Source organism: Narcine bancroftii, chromosome 2, assembly GCF_036971445.1.
Source record: "Narcine bancroftii isolate sNarBan1 chromosome 2, sNarBan1.hap1, whole genome shotgun sequence".
NCBI lineage: Eukaryota > Metazoa > Chordata > Chondrichthyes > Torpediniformes > Narcinidae > Narcine > Narcine bancroftii.
In genome coordinates, this window is record NC_091470.1 from 115889275 (window position 1) to 115909475 (window position 20201).

Here is a 20201-nt window from a genome sequence, read left to right on the forward strand (position 1 = left end):
TTTCTTTTAATAGACTAAGAGAAAAGTTTGCTGTATCACAAAATACTTTATTTGCTTATTATCAAGTATGAGATTTATTCTTAGAATGTTTTGGTAGAGAGTTAGTATTACCTGCTCAAAAGAAATTTGAGAGATTAATTGTTGATAAGGGGAAAAAGGGATTTGTTATTACAGGAAAAGATGAAGAAGGTGGAAGAACTTAAAACAAAAGATAAATGGGAGAAGGATTTATCTATTCCTATATCTATAAAGGAGTGGTCTGATATGTGTCTTGATAGGGTAACGAAGTTAATTAATGTACGATATAGTCTGGTTAATTATAATTTTTTGCATCAGTTATATGTTACTACTGAAAAATTTTAAAAATATGGATTTAGTCTGGCAGACTTGCGTTTCGGTGTGGTGAGCAGACTGGTACCTTTTTACATTCAGTATGGGAATGTATAAAGGTTAAACCCTTTTGGGAAAAAGTAATTAAATTTTTGCAAGATTTATTCAAAATAGAACTATATGTTGATCCATGGGTATGTCTATTGGGATTATATGAATACAATTACATTAGGTTTGTGATTGGAGAAACTTCAAGTTGCATTTATACATTTAGGATTGGCTGTAGCTATAAAATGCATAGCTGTTACTTGGAAAAATGATGTTGAACTGAGTATACAAGATGGCATAAATTCAATCATGTATTTATTTAGAAAAGATAACGTATAATTCCAGAATAATTCTTCTTCTTTTGTTAAAATGTGAGTTTGTATTTGGAATGTATGGGTCTGGATGTTAAGTATTTCTTTATTTATGATGAAGCATGTAAAAAGATGGCGCACTAAACATACAACAACCTGTTATTACCTGACATCACTGGTTTTTTAAAAAAAATAAGCTCCGGTGGGGAGGGTTTTAGGGGGTGGGATGGGGAGGGGGTGGAAGGGGGGGTAGTAGAGGGTAGTTTTAGATTATACTTTGTATTTTTTTGGTTTTGTAAAATTCTTAAATTAAAAAAATGCATTCTTTGGATCCTTGCCCATTCAGTAGGATGGAGTGATTCTGCCCCATCCAACACAACACTTCCACCTACTCTTCTGCAGTTCAATTTCATGAGCACTGGTTGCCGATGTGATGTGGTAAACCACCCCAAATATATATTGTGAGAGCAAGACATTTGTGGTTAGTAACCAGAAAAATGCCTTAACATGGCATGGAAGCAGGCCATTCAACACCATTGTCTACTTTATGTGGGAACTCTTCACCCAAGAGCTCAGTGGGAGCACAGTCACCATTCAGACTCCAGGATTTCTCGATGGTGCTCACCATCATCTTCGAAAGGGTGAGGAGGGATACATAATAGACCAAAGCCCATCTCTCCTAAGTGAAAGAAAGACAAACCAGACAGGATGTAAATCTGACAGCATTCCTGATCTCATCAATTTCTAGAATGCTAATGGATTAATATTCACTTCTATGTTTCTTAAAGTAGCAAGATTAAAAATAAGATCATAAATAGCTGCAAATGGCTGATTTAATGGTACCTGTGCCTCAGGTTTGGGAAGAAGGGCGGCATGGTTAGCGTAGCAGTTAGCACAACGTTATCACAGTGCCAACGACTGGGGTTCGAAACTCCTGCTGCCTGTAAGGAGTGTGTACTTTCCCCCCCCCCCATGTCTGTGTGGGCTTTTCCTCCAGGTGCTCCAGTTTCCTCCCATCCTTCAAAAACGCTTGTCGGTTAATTGGGTGTAATTAAGCAGCACGGGCTCGTGGGCTGAAAGGACCTGTTACCATGCTGTATGCCGACATTAAAAAATTTAAAGGCCTTGCAACTATGTAGAGACCACTGATGCCCTCTTTAATGCCACACATTCCTTTGGGTTAAAAGATCTTATGGTGGGAGAACTGCCTCTGAAATATTCCTGTGGAAATCAGACCAGTCCCTCATTGTTCCGACCTTCACACATTTCAACCATTCACCATTGCTGAACATCTCTTGCAATCTCTTTGTTTAGCACAAACTGTCTGAGATGACTGCACTTTTTCCTAACGAGATTCATTAGTTTTTCTTCACTTCACATCCTTTCTTTTGCTCCGATTTTATTTGACATTGATCATCCTTGTTAGGAAGTGTTTGTGTGCATGGCAAGAAAGAAAATGGGTCTGATTATTTCCAAACACCTCTCTAAACCTCCCAATCTCAAGGGTAGAATATATTAAAAGTTCTGTTTGGAGGAAACCAAAATGAGTGAGTATCAATTGTCACAGAGACTTATCTGGGCAAGACTTAGTTACATGATTTCAAACTGGATGACAGATAATCCACAGTAAAAGGTCACTCTGTCAAATGCCGTATTTTTTATACTTTTCTTTATAATCCTATCTCTTTCATTCCCCTCCATCAGTTGTGTAGCATCTTGATTGGTTATCAGTCCCATTGGACCTGTTTATAGTGGTGTCTTTGTGGATGGAGTGAGGTGACCACAATTTTCTCTTATTAAAGAGACAAAGGAGGAAGTGGATTACTCAGAAAGAAAATCAACTTGGATTTAGGCAGACAAGGTGAGAAAACCTCAGCTAATTGATGAAACAGATGAGGAACAGTGGAAGATTTTCAAAGAAATATTTTGTAATGCTCAACTAAAATATATTCCGGTCAGGAAAAAGGGCAGCAAGGGAAGGAAAAATCAACCGTGGTTAACAAAGGAAATAAAGGAGAGTATAAAATTGAAGGTGTGGGTGTACAAAGCTGCAAAGAGCAGTGGGAAACTGGAAGATTGGGATAACTTTAAGAGACAACAAGGGGTTACGAAGCGGGTAATAAGAAATGGGAAAAAGGATTATGAAAGTAAATTGGCACAAAATATAAAAACAGAAAGCAAAAAATTTTATAAATATACAACAAGGAAAAGGATGGCCAGAGTTAACATAAGACCCTTGGAGGATGAGAAAGGAAAACTGCTAGAGGAATTGAATTCAGGAGTAGGGAGGTAATGTTGCAACTGTATAAGGTACTGGTGAGACCGCACCTGGAGTACTGTGTCCAGTTCTGGTCTCCATGTTGAGGAAGGATATACTGGCTTTGGAGACGGTCCAGAGGAAGTTTACTCGGTTGATCCCTGGGATGAAGGGGTTGACTTATGATGAAAGATTAAATCGTCTAGGATTGTATTCGCTCGAGTTCAGAAGAATGAGAGGAGATCTTATAGAAACATATAGGATTATGAAGGGTATGGATATGATAGATGTAGGAAAGTTTTTTGAGCTGGCTGGGGAAACTAAAATGAGAGGACACAGTCTCAAGATTCGGGGGAGTAGATTTAGGACAGAGATGAGGAAAAATAGCTTTTCCCAGAGAGTAGTGAATGTTTGGAATTCTCTATCCAGGGAAGTGGTTGAGGCTGCTTCATTAAACATATTTAAAATTCGGTTAGATAAATTTTTACATGATAGAGGAATTAGGGGATATGGGGAGAAGGCAGATAGGTGGAGTTAGGTCATAAATTAGATCAGCCATGATCGTATTGAATGGCGGAGCAGGCTCGATCGGCCATTTTTGGCCTACTCCTGTTCCTACTTCCTATGTTCCTATAAAGTATTGGTAAATTGGATCAGTAAGGATAGGTACTTGATGGGACAACATGGTCATGGAGGGCTGAAGGGCCTGTTTCTGGATCACATGACTTATGACTCCAAAACAGGATGCTGATTGGACATTATTATATTTTTAAAGGAAACCCACACAGACATGGGGGAGAACATACAGATTCCTTACAAACAGCAGCAGATTCGAACCCAAATTGCTGATGTTGTCTGTCTAAATTTAAATGTAAAAGATTTTTTAAATCTTCCAACCCATAGGCCCATGCCACCCATAAATCCCAATTAACAAACAACCCCCATATGTTTTTAAAGGGTGGGAGGAAAGCAGAACACCCAAAGGAAACCCATGCAGACATGGTGAGAATGTAAAAACTCCTTACAGAGAGCAGCGGATTCAAGCTCAGGTCGTTGATGATGACAGTGTCCCACTAACCCCCACACTAACCGTGCTGCCCTGGGCAGCAGAGGAGTTTTCTTACTGATAAACAAGAAAGTTTGCAAACCCTGTGAATTATGGTGCTAAACATATTATTTAAATACCATATGCAACCTAAATTGACCCACGATGCATTAACTGTTGATTATGGACCTCATGTCTGAACATTTAACACAACACAGTTAAATTCTCCTGCTATTGAAGTGATACCACTGAACACTGAACAGTGGGTGCCTCCTGAGAAACAACGATTTACACAGCACGATCTGGCTGTGCCCAATTAAAGCAGCATGACCAAAAGCATGGATTTAAGATGCCTCATAAGGAGAAAGTCAGCAGGTCTGGCAGCATCCACAGTAAGTAAAGGGTAAGCAAGGTTTCGGGCCAGGGGTTTCCTTGTTTGACAATGTTATTAATATTACTGGAGAGTGTCACAGTGAACAGGTATGGTTAATGTAACGTTAAAATTTAAAAATGCTATTTTTAAATTCACCACCAATAATATTCAGGACAGACTTAACTTAAGTACTGAACAGCTCCTCAAATATCACTTATATTTCCCATACTCAACTGGATATTGAAATCTAAAGTAGGAGCAAATCTATGTTATTTTCCAATTATTTAAATACCATATGCAACCTAAATTGACCCACGATGCATTAACTGTTGATTATGGACCTCATGTCTGAACATTTAACACAACACAGTTAAATTCTCCTGCTATTGAAGTGATACCACTGAACACTGAACAGTGGGTGCCTCCTGAGAAACAACGATTTACACAGCACGATCTGGCTGTGCCCAATTAAAGCAGCATGACCAAAAGCATGGATTTAAGATGCCTCATAAGAAATAGAGTAGGAGTCGGCCCTCTGTCCCATTGATCTTGCTCTGCCATTCACCAAGTTCATGAACTCAGCTTCACTTGCGCATCTGTTCCCCACAACCCCTAAATCCCCTATCCCTATTTGTCAAAAATCTATACTGGGCAACCCAGGTGTGAATCTGGTGCTGTCTGTAATGAGTTTGCATGTTTTCCCTGTGTCTGCATGGGTTTCCACTGGGTGCTCCATTTTCCTCGCACCCTTCATAAATGCACCAGGGGTTGTAGGTCAATTGGTGTATTTGGGGGCATGGGCTCATGGGTTAGAAGGGCCTGTTACCATGCTATATGCCTAAATTAAATCCGTCTCTTGTAAAATCAATGGGAGCTTCCTCTGTTGCTTCCTTGTGCAGAGAAGAAAATATTATCTGTCTTAAACCTATTCCCCTGAATCTTTGAGGCTATGTCCCCTACTTCAGACTCACCTTCCCGTGGAAACAACCTCCTCGTTTCTAACTCATCTATTTCTTTCATAATTTTACATGTTCCTACAAGTCTCTGATTTTCAGAAGAAAATATTTTGTTACAGGAAGTAGAAACCCAGCACGATGACACCCTGCCAGTCGTCGTTCCTTGCCTGCTCTGCATCAGAAATCATTTCAGTACTACCCCAAACTTCATTGCTTCTTGACAATGCTAACAAGATATATTTATATAGTGCTCACTTTGGCAGCACATATACTAAAAATGGATCAATATAGAGAAGATTAGCATGGCCCCTGCACAAGGATGACATGCAAATTCGTGAAGCGTTCCATTTTTTTTAAAGAAAATGAAAAAAAAATATTTATATATTGCTTGATCCTCAATATCAACTCATCACAGAGTTTTCTCTCATGGATTCTGTTCTGATTTTTAGATGAAGCAAACATTTCCAGTGAAAATTCAATTAGATTTTGTTTATTTTTGGCCAGTTTGACTTTAATTGAGGATTCACTGTCCTTTTGACAGTGTATTTGGGAATTCTACAAATAACACATCATTCCTACCAATCTTTGATCATGCGCTGCTCTGATCTCAGCTACTCGCATCCTGCAGACATATTCAATGTTTCTTTCCATTTTTCTTTGCCTGTGACATCCCTTGTCCACTCTCTTTCTTGCTCCCATACACTGTCACCAGGATGCTGATCATTTTAGTTGCAGTTTCACCGAGGCTGAATGAGTTGCAAGTAAAAATCCAAACTGAGAAAAGGGTACCATATATGTCAGCGTACAAGATGGAATTTGACCCTCAAAAATGTCACCCAATGCCAGGGGTCATCTTATACGCCATATAAAATCTGAACCTTAATATCCTGTGGTTTCGAGTGCCTCATGGCAATAGAGAACAGCATAAAACACTTGCAAAACTCCTGCAGTCATACCACTAAATATTTTTTTACTGAAATTCACCTTTGGGAAGTTGGATTAACAGTAATGTTATATTAAAACAATTAAAATGTATAATAAACCTGTCTAAAATACTGTAGTGGCTGCTACACACAGAAAACACCACTAGACTCGGTGGGGTTTCCAGGAGAGCTGTTTATTTGAATTTTGTGTGCGCCCCTTTAAGGCCAACAGGAGTTCTGCCCCGCGCAGCAGTGACATCTTCACATGGCCCGTGGCGCAAACAGTGGCCTAAGCCACGAGGCAGTGAGTAAGCCCTGACAGCGCCATCTTCTGCAGCTGCCCTGCCAGTGTGACGGTACAAATGGGGCCAGTTCGCTTACAGAGATGTGCGCCGCCACACAACCCCCCCAGAACCGGCTTATGCGTCCTGCCGCTTGGGCAGTCAGCCCCTCAGTTTAGGTAGTGCCATTTGAACTGGCTGACTCAAGTCCACTTGCGCCGGCTTTAACCAGTCAACAGTGTAAAGTTCCTCCCTGCCCCCAACGTCCAGATTAAAGGCTTTGCCCAATCGCTGGAGGACCTTGTATGGGTCCTCGTATGGTCACTGCAGGGGGGGCCAGGTGTGGGCCTTGCCGGACGAACACGAACTCCAGCTCTTTGGGGACGTTCGACAGGTGCTTGCCGTGGTGGGTTGGCGGTAGGGGTGTTAACAAGACAAGCTTGCTGTGGAAGTCTGAGAGAAGCATCGGGGTCTCACCTTCAGGCCCAGCATCTGCTCCGAGAAAGTCCCCTGGCAGAGACAGGGGAGCACCGTAGACGAGCTCGGTGGACGAGACATGGAGGTCTTCCTTCGGAGCCGTTCGTATACCAAGCAGAATCTGGCCTCATGCGGTCTCAAGGGCGGTCGAAGGCAGCACGCTCAACTCTGCTCCAGGGTCCACCAGGAAACACCGACCATTGGTTTTGTCCACCACATTGAGGAGGCTGTTCATGTGGCCAGCTGTCGCAACCATCAGCGGCAGCTGGTCCAGTCATTTCCCTGGTATGAGCAGGATTGGTGGCATTTGCGAGCTTGTGCTCCCCAGTGCTAGTGGTAGAAACACTAGGTCACCTAGGTACTCCTCGATCTTTTGTCTGGGGGATAGGTTGTGGTCGGCTGGGTGCAGGTTGGGCGACCTGGTTCATAGAGGCCTTGTTCTCTCACTTCATCCGCCACAGCATGTCAGCGCTGGCTGCGACCTTCCTGGGGTCTGAGAAGTCCTCATCTGCCAGCAGGAGCTGGATGTCCTTCGGCATTTGTTTGAGGAAGGCTTGCTCAAACATCATGCAGGACTTGTGACCCTCTGCCAGTGCGAGCATCTCATCCATCAATGGGGACGGGACTCTGTCCCCAGCCTGGCCACGCACTGCTGACATGAGAGCCCGAAGGTGCTGAGAAGGAGGGCTTTGACAGTGATGTACTTGCCCTCTTCGGGAGGATCATGGATCAGGTCACCCACTCTGTCTTCATCAAGGACACTCACCACATGGTAGAACATGGTGGAGTCCAAGGTGATCTGCCAGAGTTGAAACGGAGCTTCCGCCTGTCCAAACCACGTGCAGAGCCAGTGGTTCCAAAAGGGCGGGAGCTTTATTGAGATAGCGCTGATTGCTAAAGAGTCCATATTTGGAGACCAGATATCATCTGGGCTCAGCGGGGTCACCAATGTAGCGACTGCTGCACACAGAAAACACCACGAGACTCGGTGGGGTTTCCAGTAGAACTGTTTATTTGAATTTCATGCACGCCCCTTTAAGGCCAACAGGAGTTCCGCCCCACGCAGCATTGACGTCATCACGTGGCCCGGGCGCGAGCAGCGCTCTAAGCCACGAGGAAGTGAGTAAGCCCTCACGGTGCCATCTTCTGCAGCTGCCCCGCCAGCTCGGCGGTACAAACGGAGCCGGTTCACTTACAGAGATGTGCGCTGCCACAATACATTAAAATAACAGCACAGCAAAGGAAGCTAACAGTGCCATGTGCAACACCTGACAACAGTAAACAATTAGCCAGGGTCCCAGGGTACGCTCTGTTAGCACTGCCTCGTCAGGTCAATCACAATAAATTTCACATTTCTAATATATTTCAGTATAATATTATAAACAAGTAAATCAGCAAATCAATTTCAGTCTATGGTAAAATTATGCTAGACACCATGTTTGTTCCGGTAAAAGAACTGATGCCTAAGTGACATCAGTAGTGCTTATGTTACACCAGCTGGGAATGTTTGATAGGTCATTGACAATATTTTAACATAACTTGAAATGAATTGGCTAAATTTTAAATAACCAAGAATGGGTTTCTTAGTAGTGCACCTAACATCATCACTCCACTGGTCAGTGGGATGGTTTGTAAAAGACTATTGGGGCAGGAAACTATCAACAGTAAGTGCTAGACTTATACAGCAGGTATAGCTCAAAATCTACTTTTGAAGTGGAAATTCTGGGGTCATCTTATACACTGACATACATGGTACTTCGCAAATCAAGCCCTTCTCTTTATTGAAAAGAAGAGTGGAGCAGATAGTGGTTTCCGACTTCAGATGCTGCCTGTATGGAATTCACTCATTCTCCCTGTGGCCAGTGCCAGATTAACCTAGTACAGGTACACAATCCTTTATCTGAAACCCTTGGGGGACAGTGTGTTCTGAATTTCAGATTTTTCTGGATTTCGGAAAGCCCACCCGAATTGTGCTGCTGTATCCACCCCCACCCCCTTCTAGTCGCCCGGCCGTCTCCCCCAACCGCAGTTCCTCAGCTGCCCAGCAGTGTCCCCCAACCGCCGGTCCCTCGGCCGGCCGACTCGCCCTGCCGCCTCTCTTCCCACTTGCCGGATTTTGGAGCTTTCCGGATAAATGATCATGTACCTGTATTAAAAGTAGCATATTGCTAAGAGCCCCACATTTTCAAGGGGCCCATGCTAAATGCTTGCAAGCTATCAATTCAAGTTCAAGGACATACTGTGCTTTGCCGTGGCCCAGACCAAGGTGGCCTGTCAGATGGGCGACCTGCCCTGAGGTAGAGGTGCTGCCTAGGTGTGAGTGCGGCCTTGGGGAGGAAGGCAAGTGGCACCAAGGACCGGGCGAAGTCTGGCCGGGCCTTGTCCCACCACAGTCGAGGTGGACAGGGAAGGGAAGGTGCAGGGAGGGGAATGAGTGCAGGGACTATGCCTCCTGTCAGACAGTGGTGGTCGGGGGGGGAGGGTTGCTGATCAGGGAGAAGTATCCCTGACAATGCCGTGGGCAGCAAGTGTGTCCAGCTGCACAGATGGGTGGGAGCAGCAATTGGACTAATGGAGGGGCAAACAGGCTCTCACACAGGGCAAGTGTAAGGACGCGGGTGCCGGATGGAGGAGTCCACGGCAGGGATGGCACCTGCTCCTCCCCCCACCGCTGAGTGAGTTTTTGTACAGCAGTTTGACCCCCCGCCCCACCCCAATTAGATCTCTTCTCACGGCGAATTTGCAATGCAAGTAAAAGATTTGTGTTTTAATATTTATGTGAATTTAAAAAAATTTTTGGGCCCCTTTATAACACATGCTACAGGCCCCACCCTAGCTTAATCCGACCCTGCCTGTGGTTGTATAGATTTCCCCCAGATGCTTGGTTTTCCTCTCACATGCCAAAGACATGCAGGTTAGTCGATTAATTAGCCACTTCAAGTTTCCCCTGGTGCATTGGTGAGCAATAGAAGTTAGGGGTAGTTGAATGACAGTGTAGGAAGACTTTTTAAAAAGGCTTTAGGCCTGAAGAGCTTGATTCAGTGCTGTCTCTCTCTATGATGGCTCTCCAGAACTAATAAAACCAAACATCCACAAATCTACAAAGTATCCCTCGAAATTAGGTTTTACTCTTATTTGGTGTCCTTCCCAATGGTGGAATCTACCCCCCAAAAAGTCAGGAAATTGGGAAGATTTTATCTTGAAAGAAATGACTAGTTTGATTTCCACCCTGCCTATTGAAGTCAATGCAACTGCTGTAGTTCTCAGTAACAGCTGTTAGCGAAAATGGCAGTCACTGTGATTTTTCCCACGAGCAATCATGGGAAGCAGATCATTCAAAGCAAACTCTACGTGGTCACCCAAATGACTGTCATGGAGGCGAGGGGAAGATATCTTGAGGCAGGTGCCTTCAGGAAACGGTTGCTCTTGCATTTCGATCATGAAATGGTTTCTGTGCACAATTTGCATAGAAACCAGATTCAGGCAGATCCAATTTGCAGGTATTTCTTCCTCAGGAAAATAAGTTTCCTTCAACTATATCTGGGGATGTATCCTGGACTTCTGCACTCTTCATAAGATGTTATCCTCTCTGATTACTTACAGATTATGAACCATTTCAAACCATAGTAATGACATGTCAGATTATGGAAAAAAGGGATGGATAGAGTTAAGGATCAGAAGAGCCAGACATAACAAAACAGATTCAAGGGCTTGAATGGAGTTTTAGAAGGTTCTGCAAAACAGGGTGATCAATAAAGTAAAAGATCATGTGATCTATCGGACTGAAATGGGCTCAGGGGCAAGAATGCCATAAAGAAATCAGGTTGAAAAGACAGAATACAAGAGTGGGAAGTTTATACTGGAATAATAAATACCAGCAAGACCACAGCTGACTACTACTTAGAAATCGCTCTGGTCACCACATTGCAAGAACGCTGTGATTATGCTGGATAACGTGTTGAAGAGATTTGAGAGGATCTTGCCGGAACTAGAAAACACCCAAGCTACAAGGAGAGTAAACAGATTGTTTACTGTCACATGGACCAAGGTGAAATGAGATGGGATGTGGTTGTTTTCTTTAGAACAGTGGAGGTTGAGGGAAATCATACCGAGGTATATACATTTGAGGATTCTGGATGAATTGGAAAGTATATACTTTCCTCAACCAGTAAGTGGTAGAAAGACAAGACTCAAAGAACACTACAGCACAGAAACAGGGCCTTTCTAGTCCATGCCAAACTTTTTGCCTAATCACAGTCCATAGTTCTCCATACCTCTCCCATCTACGTGCCTGTCCATATTCTTCTTAAATGTTAAAATTGAGCCTGTATTCACCACCTCAGCTGGCAGCTCGTTCCACACTCATTACTCTCAACAAGTGGTATGGGCTGGCATAAAGGCAGCAGTTAGTGCAATGCCTTTAAAGCGCTAGCGATAGGGACCAGACCCAGGTTCTTGCTGCCTGTAAGAAGTTTGTATGTTCTCCCCATGTCTGCATGGATTTTCTCCGAGGGCTCTGGTTTCCTCCCACTGTTCAAAACAATCCGGGGGTGTAGGTTAATGGGTTGTAAATTAGGCAGCATGGACTTGTGGGCTGAAATGTCCTGTACGGTGTTCTATGTCTAATTATTAAATAAATAAGTAAATAAATAGATACAATTATAGATGTTTTGAAATGAAGAAATCTTTTTTTCACACAGTGGTTGATGAGGGCTGAGAACTCAGATGGCAGAGACAGATACCCCACCATGTTTATTAAGTATTTAGAGGTACACTTGAAGAGAATAACCTGCAGGTCTATGGACTAGCGTTAGAAGGTAAGATTAGGCCAGAAGTCTCTTTTGCAACAAGCACTGATAAGATGGGTTAACTGGTCTCCTTCTGCATCATAAGCTTTCTGATTCTTTCTTTCTTTCTTTCTTTTCCAATCTTTTTATTATTATTATAATTTATAAACACATACAGTTCAAAGAGATATGAAAAATACATAGTAAATAACAAATTAATACAGAGATATTAAACAATAATATTGCAGAATAAAAATATATCATAAAAAAATTTTTAGATCAGTTTAGAGTATGAACTATCTCTAAAAAAAAATGATATAATTAATAAAAATATATTAAAAAAAAGAGAGAAAAAAAAACCCCAAAAAGGAAGAAAAAACAAATCTGAATTAAAAACTTAAGCTTTCTGATTCTATAATACTTTTGTTCCTACCATAATAATTGACTACAGAAACTTGCATGGATTTTCTCCTGTCTTTTGTCTCACTTACCCAGACAAGCAACAGTGACCAATAGATCCTTTCGGAAACCTTTGAATTTGCCCCCACCTCTCTATAAAGATCAATGGCGTGGAAATGGATTCAACACTCCTTATTTGAAAGCAAAAAAAAAGTGGTATTGCATGTCTTAAATTGAGCTCAAATTACTTCTGTGTCATTTTTCACCCATTGGGAAATTGTCCTGTGTACAACTCACCTTCATGCAGATGATATTAATTCAGAATTAACTGTGCAGCTAATGACTTCATAGCTCAACTGAGCACATTTCCTCCACTGCCAGCAGGAATGGAGCATCTGGGGGATAGCCTACAACTTCTGTTATTAACTCACAGAAAAAGCATATCGCAAAGCATTAAGGAATAAATTGGAAACTAGAGTTACTACATTGTTAGCTCGATAGTCTGTGCGCAGCATCTCTCAGCTACACTTAATAGTGTCATGCCTTACATTAGATTTATTAGTGGATCTCCCTCACTGATCGAAGACTTGCATTAAAATCAATTCTGAGCTGCCTTTGGCCCTTCGAGCAGACTGCAGCACACAGAGCCTTGAATGTCCTCAGAGTAGATGGGTCAATAAAGTCAATCCATCCCACGGAGCTATCAAACACACTGCAGTGAACTGTATTTCCCCCTTCCCCACATTGCCCCCTTAGCCTCTCCTACCACTATGGTGGCACAGCGGTTATCGTCCAGCTGAAATCTCACAGCTCTAGCAGATTTTATAATGGGATGGCAGCTAATAGAAACATCACATTCTGAAAGGAAATAATCGTGAGATGATCAGAAGATAAAAGAACAGAAGTAGGCCATTCAGCCCATCGAATCTGCTCTGCCACTCCACCATGAGCTAAGCCAATCTCATATCTAGTTCCAATTTCTGGCCTTTTCCCCATATCCTTTGATACCTTGATTAATTAGATACCAATCAATCTCCTCCTTAAACTCCCCCAATGATCAGGCCTCAACACCTCCACAAATCCATGACCCTCTGGAAAAATAAATTTACCCTTATCTCTATTTTAAATGGGCACCCTGTAATTCTAAGACTGTGCTGTCTTGTCCTGGACTCACCCACCAAGGGAAACATCTTATTCACATCTCCTCTGTCCAAATGTTTCAGCATTTGAAATTTTTCTATGAGATCCCCTCTCATTTTTCTATACTCCAATGAATGCAGTCCAAGAGCCGATAAACATTCCTCATATATTAGCCTTTGCATTCCAGGAATCATCCTCGTAAATCTTCTCTGAACTCCTTCCAACATCAGTTCATCCTTTGTAAGATAAGGGGCCCAAAACTGCACATAGTATCTCAAATAAGGTCTCACCATTGCCCCATTGGCACCTCCTTACTCTTGTACACTATTCCTCTTGAAATAAATGCCAACATAGCATTCGCTTTCTTTACTGCCAATCCAACCAGCTGGTTAATCTTTACGGTGTCCTACACAAGCTGTGAAGGCCATAAGCACTTCCAAATTTTGAATTTTCTCCCCATCCAAATAATAATCTGTTTGTTTATTTCTTCTTCCAAAATGTACAACCATACATTTCTCAACATTGTATCTCATCTGCCATTTCTTCGCCCATTCTCCTAAATTGTCCAAGTCTCTCTGCAACTTTTCAGATTCTTCAACACTTCCACCTATCTTGGTGTCATATGCAAACTTAACCACAAAACCATTCAATCCATAATCTAAATCATCGATATCCATTATGTTGCATGTGAGATAATGTTGCAGCTCCAGAAAACTCTAGTTAGACTACTCTTGTGTTCAGTTCTGGTCGCCTCATTACAGGATGAATGTAGAAGCTTTGGAGAAGGTGCAGAGGAGATTTACCAGGATATTGCCTGGATTGGACAACTTGTCTAATGAGGCAAGGTTAGGAGAGCTGGGTCTTTTCTTGATAGAACAAAAAAGGATGAGGAGTGATTTCTTAGAGGTCTACAAGATTATGAGTTATAAACCAACTCCTTTTACCCCAAAGTAACAGTAACAAATAGCAGACAACATCTGTATAAAGGTGAGTGGGGATGTTAGGGGTAAGTTTTTTTTCCCCCCACACAGCCAGTGGGTGCCTGGAAACCATTGTCAATGATGGTGGTGGAGGCTGGTACAAAGGGACATTTAAAAGACTCTTAGACAGTCTAGAAAAATAGAGTTATAAGTGTGAGGTAGGAATGGTTTAGATTGATGAGTAGGTTTATATAGGTCAGCACAACATTGTGGGCTGAATGTTTTATGTTCTATGAGATAAACAAAAGTAGGAAGGTTGTTTCCACAAATATGTGAGACTAGAGCTAGGGGATATAGCCTCAAATTTCAGAGTAGATTTAAGACAGTGATGAGGAGGTTTTCCCAGAGAGTGGTGAATCTATAGAATTCTCTAGCAGTTGAGGCTGCTTCGTTCAATGTATTTCAGACACACACATACATTTTTGAATAATAGGAGATTTGAGGGTTATGGGAAATGAGCTGTGAATTGGAGACGAGCCCACAGGCAGATCAGTCGTGATCTTGTTGAATGGTGGCTCATGCTCAGCAGAACCCCTGTTCCTTTTGCTTTTGTATCCCAGGTTCAGCCCTAACCTTGGTGTTGTTGGTGTGGAGTTAGTGTGCATTTCTCCTGGTGCTCCGACATCCTCACACGGCCCAAAAATACATAGGCCGGTGGACAAATCGTCCTCTAGAGTAGATGGCTGTCATAGGAATCAGAGGAGATGTGAGACAGTGGAGGTAAGAGGGGAAAATGGGGTTCAAGTTAATGGGTGGACGGTGGTTGGCATGACACAGTGGGCACTCTGATTCCCACAGGAAGAGTCCTTTACCTTTCACTTGCTTGTCACTGGTCACTATGCAAAAGGGCATCTGTCAGTTCCGCAAAGACATCACAACGTGAACCACTGCAGTTCCTTTCCACTGCTTTTACTGTTGGGGAAGTGCTACCTCACCACTCTTTTTTGCCCTATTTTGTCATGATTTTCAGAATGATCACTGTGGGATTTTGCACCACACGTAGCTCATATTTGGCACAGTTAGGGATGGTGAACCGATTTTCAGACACAAGTATTTAATATGCTCGGAATGAACTATGAGCAGTGGAAAGATATCAGTACTACTGAGAAAGCAGTGTCCCATGTTCATTATGACAATCACATTTAAAAAAATGCATGCAGTAATTTCACACTAAGCCAAGAAATTAATCAGTATAAATTACTCAGGACCATTTGGGTTCTTGCTGAGATTGCAATTTGTTAAAGAACTTTCTTTGATGAGATTCTTTGTATTTTTAAACATAGATAGCAAACCAAGTCAGCAAAAGCAGATTGATTAAAGAGATTCTGATACAAAAAACATCCAGCCTTGTTATTAATGAGTACACATTGACAAAGTGCCAGGTCAGCTAATGACACTAACAGTAGAAATGGTGCAAGGCATGAGATCCATCACTCTCCAGATCCATCACTCTCTCAGCCCTCGAAGTTTTAGTAAACCTTAAAATACTGCACATTCAAATAACAACCAGGAGCATCCATAAAGATTATCCATGGTTCAGACACGAATGATTCAGAACAATTCATTTCTTCAGCTGAAGGAGTGAAAAGCAGATTTAATACAGTGGCTATATCAGGGTGAAATTGGCACAAGGGATAGGAGTGGTCAGTTGTCAAATGGGTTCAATTGTTACATGAAACAAAGATTTTGGCAAAGTTTTTTTGCAACCATGGAATTCACATAGTGTGCAATTTTCATTGCAAGTTTATTGCAGTGGGTCACAGAGTGACCCAGACATGATGGTCTTCTTAATCAGTCAAGAGTTGTAGACCAAAAATTACTTCTTTACAGTCCATCAGACTATCCTACAGCTCTCCTTAGCCAAGAAGGCATCTCAGAAGTAGCTGCTGAGTTTTTTTTTAATTTAATTTTTAATTTGAATTTGAATTTAGACATACAGCATGGTTACTGGCCCTTCAAGAAGGAGTTTGTACTTTCTCCTTGAGTCTGTGTGGGTTTCTCCAAGTGCTCCATTTGTACAGTGCTTTAGGTTATTTGAGCAGTGTGGGCTCATGGGGCGGAAGGGCCTGTTACCATGCTGCATGTCTAATTCTTACAAGATTTAATTGGTTTTGATGCAAGGAATTGTTTAAATTAGTTTGAGATTTAAGCAGGATTTGATCCCTGAAGCAGTGATATTCCACAATGTGTAAATGGCGAACAGATTAATATTTTTTTAAATGGTCAAATTAGACATACAGCTCAACACAACGCCAACATGTCAAATGTACCATCCCTAAACACTATACTAACCGTACCGCCCCCAACCTCGACACCGACCGTACCGCCCCCAACCTCGACACCGACCGTACCGCCCCCAACCTCGACACCGACCGTACCGCCCCCAACCTCGACACCGACCGTACCGCCCCCAACCTCGACACCGACCGTACCGCCCCCAACCTCGACACCGACCGTACCGCCCCCAACCTCGACACCGACCGTACCGCCCCCAACCTCAACACCGACCGTACCGCCCCCAACCTCGACACCGACCATACCGCCCCCAACCTCGACACTGACCATACCGCCCCCAACCTCGACACCGATGTACCGCCCCTAACCTCTACACCAATTTCACTATTCCTACTACACCAACTATCCAGCACTTTTTAGTTTTGCATTTCAAGGACAATACACGGGTACTGGGGAGACAATTATGATTGCCAATTGGCAAACATAATGATTTAATGCTTCAAGACTAGTGACAATTCATGTCATCAGGTGGATTGTTTTTCAAGATACCGTTGTCGTGGGATATCCAGGCGAGTTCCAACACCAACAATCCAACCCTTCTTAGCCTTTCCCCAATAGTTGTAACATGTAGTTGGTATTGAATTGATATAATCAACCAAGAGAGGGACTTCAGCCTGTGGTCAATTCAGGGCTGATAGTGTTATGGAAATAAAACTTTCAGGCATTGATAGAATGCAGCTCCAACTCTCAACACCACTCAGGACTCAATCCCTCCACCACTGGTGCACAGTGGTTGTGGTGCATACCATCCACACAATGCCTGAAAGTTACTTCCCCAGGGTACTCGGACAGCACTTCCCAAATCTTCAATCTTTACTACCCAGGCCAAGGGCAGCAGATGCATGAGAACACCACCACAGGCTTCCTTCCTTGTCACGCACGCATCATGTTTAGGAAACATATTATTGATATTTGATTTTGGGGAGCACTTCACTCAAAAGACTGCAGCTCTTCAAAAATTTAGGTTTTCTCAAGGGCATTTATAAGTGGCATTAAATATTGGCCTTGCCAACTATGACCACACCCCAAAAGAAAGGAAAGGAAACAGACAGCTCTTTCACTTTCATTAAAACCGCAAAAAAAACTTTTTTTATATCAGAGATATTGATGAAATATTTCAGCAACAGAAATTAAGAAGTTGTTAAACGGGAAGAATGCTTGTGGGAGCAAGAGTTTCATTAATCTCGGTCCCAAGATCTACTGCATACCTGACAGAGCCATTCATGCAATAAAGTGAAGTTGGAGATGTAATGGGGAAAGCTCACTTTAATTTACTGACAAGAGGATGTTGGGCACTACCAGTTGCCCCAATAATCACAAGGACAAAGACTGAGGGGAACGATAGGCTTTATTAAATGCAAGACTTGAGCTGGCTCGGATCCAAGCTAGGGAGGTGCAGGGAAGGGAGAGGTGGCCCGACCTTTATGGCCTGGGTCCCGGGGAGGAGTCCAGGTGAGAGTGTCATCAGGGGGCAGGCCAGCCCGAGCCTTTAACAGCCAATTAGTACATACAATCCATACCATTATATTCACCATCACTTTTTAAACAGACACAGGCCTGGGGCTCTGGACTTCAGACATGTTGATAGTGGTCCTTTTACCCGCAGCCCAAGCAGGTAGCTCCTTTCGCAGGGCAGAGATGTCGTGGATGTCTTGCCTGCCCACAGAAGTTGCACCTCGAGGATCCCGCCGCCACTGTAGCCGCAGTCGGGTCGGCCATCCCCGACGCCGACTGCCAGCATGGCGGCCCTCATGGCAGTGCGTACTGGATAGGCCCGCTTCTGCCTGCGATCAACTCCGCATGGCACTGGGCCAAGTCTAAGGTCCTGGCCAGTTGGATCCCCTGTTTCAGTGGGAGTTGATCCTCCTCGAGGAGACGCTGTTGAATATAGTCCGACCTCAGCCCCACCACGCAAGCATCCCAGACCAGGTCTTCCGCGCACTGGGCCCCCGGCACAGGGACCGTAGGGTTCTCCAAACAGTCTTTTCCCAGTGTGATCAGGGCTCGGACGAACTCTTCTACTGACTCACCATGCTGCTGTTTTCTGGATGCCAGGAGGTAACAGGAGTAGACTTCGTTGATCTTGGGCTTATATAGTGCCCTTAGCTCAGCCATTGCCTCAGTGTAGGTCGCGCAGCTTCTGATGGCCTGAAAAGCCCTCTGGCCGACTCTTACCTGTAGGACTTTCAGTTTCTTCTCATCTGAGTCGACCACTCTAGCAGCGGCCTCCAGAAAGTTGTCGAAACAATTGATCCACTGCTCGAAGAGCTCTGATGCACCCAGGACTTGGGGATCCACCTCTAGCCAATTGGGGCGCAGCAACTTCTCCATTACAGGAGACATTAAAATTTTATGTACAATAAATTGTTGGGCACTACCAGTTGCCCCAGTAATCACAAGGACAAAGACAGAGGGGAACGAAAGGCTTTATTGTACATAAGATTTGAGCTGGCCTGGATCCAAGCTAGGGAAGTGCAAGGAGGGGAGAGGTGGCCTGACCTTTATGACCTGGGTCCCAGGGGAGGAGTCCAGGTGAGAGTGTCATCAGGGGCCGGGCCAGCCCGAGCCTTTACCGGCCAAATTAGTACATACAATCCATACCATTACACAGGACAAACTCAGCAAGGTCCCAGAGCTGCATGGAACAAAAGTATTATCACTCTTCCCCTGTTCCCTCACAGTTATGGCAACAAGATATTTATTTACTCATGCCCGGCACAATCCAACCACTATCTACAGGCTCAGCAGGACTGATACACCTGATTTAAGCATCCATTTCATTGAATCAGGCACAATCAATTGACTGTTGTGACGAACTAAAGTGAGGAGAGAAAAGATTCATCTTCATGACCACAACAGGGAAGACTATTGGTTTTCTTCTGACTAATTATAATTTCCATTTTTCCCTTAGCAAGCATTTTTAAATCCCATACAGGGTAGTCCAGAGAGACTGAAGTGGCTGTTTGGAAAAAAATAAACATCCAGGATTTTGTATTTCTGTGCAGCGAATAATTAAAGGATATTGATTCTACCTTTTACTGGGTGAAATTAGAAGAGAAACAGCTCTTCAATTCACCGGTTGCAACAATGTGTGATGGTGCTGGCTGAGTTCACAACTCTCTGTCGTCTTTTCCAGTCTTCTGCATTGGTACCTCCATACCAGACAGTGATGCAATCAGTCAGAATGCTCTCCATGGTACACTTGTAGAAATTTGCAAGTCTTTGTGACATACCAAATTTCTTCAAACTCCTCATGAAGTATAGCTGCTGGCGACCTTTTGTCGTGATTGCATTGACATGGAGGCAACAGAACAGATCTTCAGAGGTGGTGACACCCAGGGATTTGAAGTTCTTAACCCTTTCCACTGCTGACCCCTCGATAAGGACTGGTTTGCCTTCTCCTGATTTCCCCCTCCTGAAGTGCACAATCATCTTTGCTAATATTGAATGCAAGATCGTTGTGAAACCACTCAACAAGCTGATCTATCTCCCTTCTGTACACTTCCTCAATACCATCTGTGATTTAGCTGACAACCATGGTGTCATGGGCAAATTTATGGATGGCATTTGAAGTGTGCCTAGCCACACAGTCATAGGTT

The 20201-nt window shown here is 43.3% G+C and overlaps 1 non-coding gene across 1 annotated transcript; it reads left to right on the top strand.

The window, feature by feature from the left end:
- Positions 1–5567: 5567 nt before the first annotated feature.
- Positions 5568–5674, top strand: LOC138755960 (U6 spliceosomal RNA). Its single transcript, XR_011352656.1, has one exon. It is a non-coding gene; the product is annotated as a U6 spliceosomal RNA (small nuclear RNA).
- The last annotated feature ends 14527 nt before the right edge of the window (positions 5675–20201 follow it).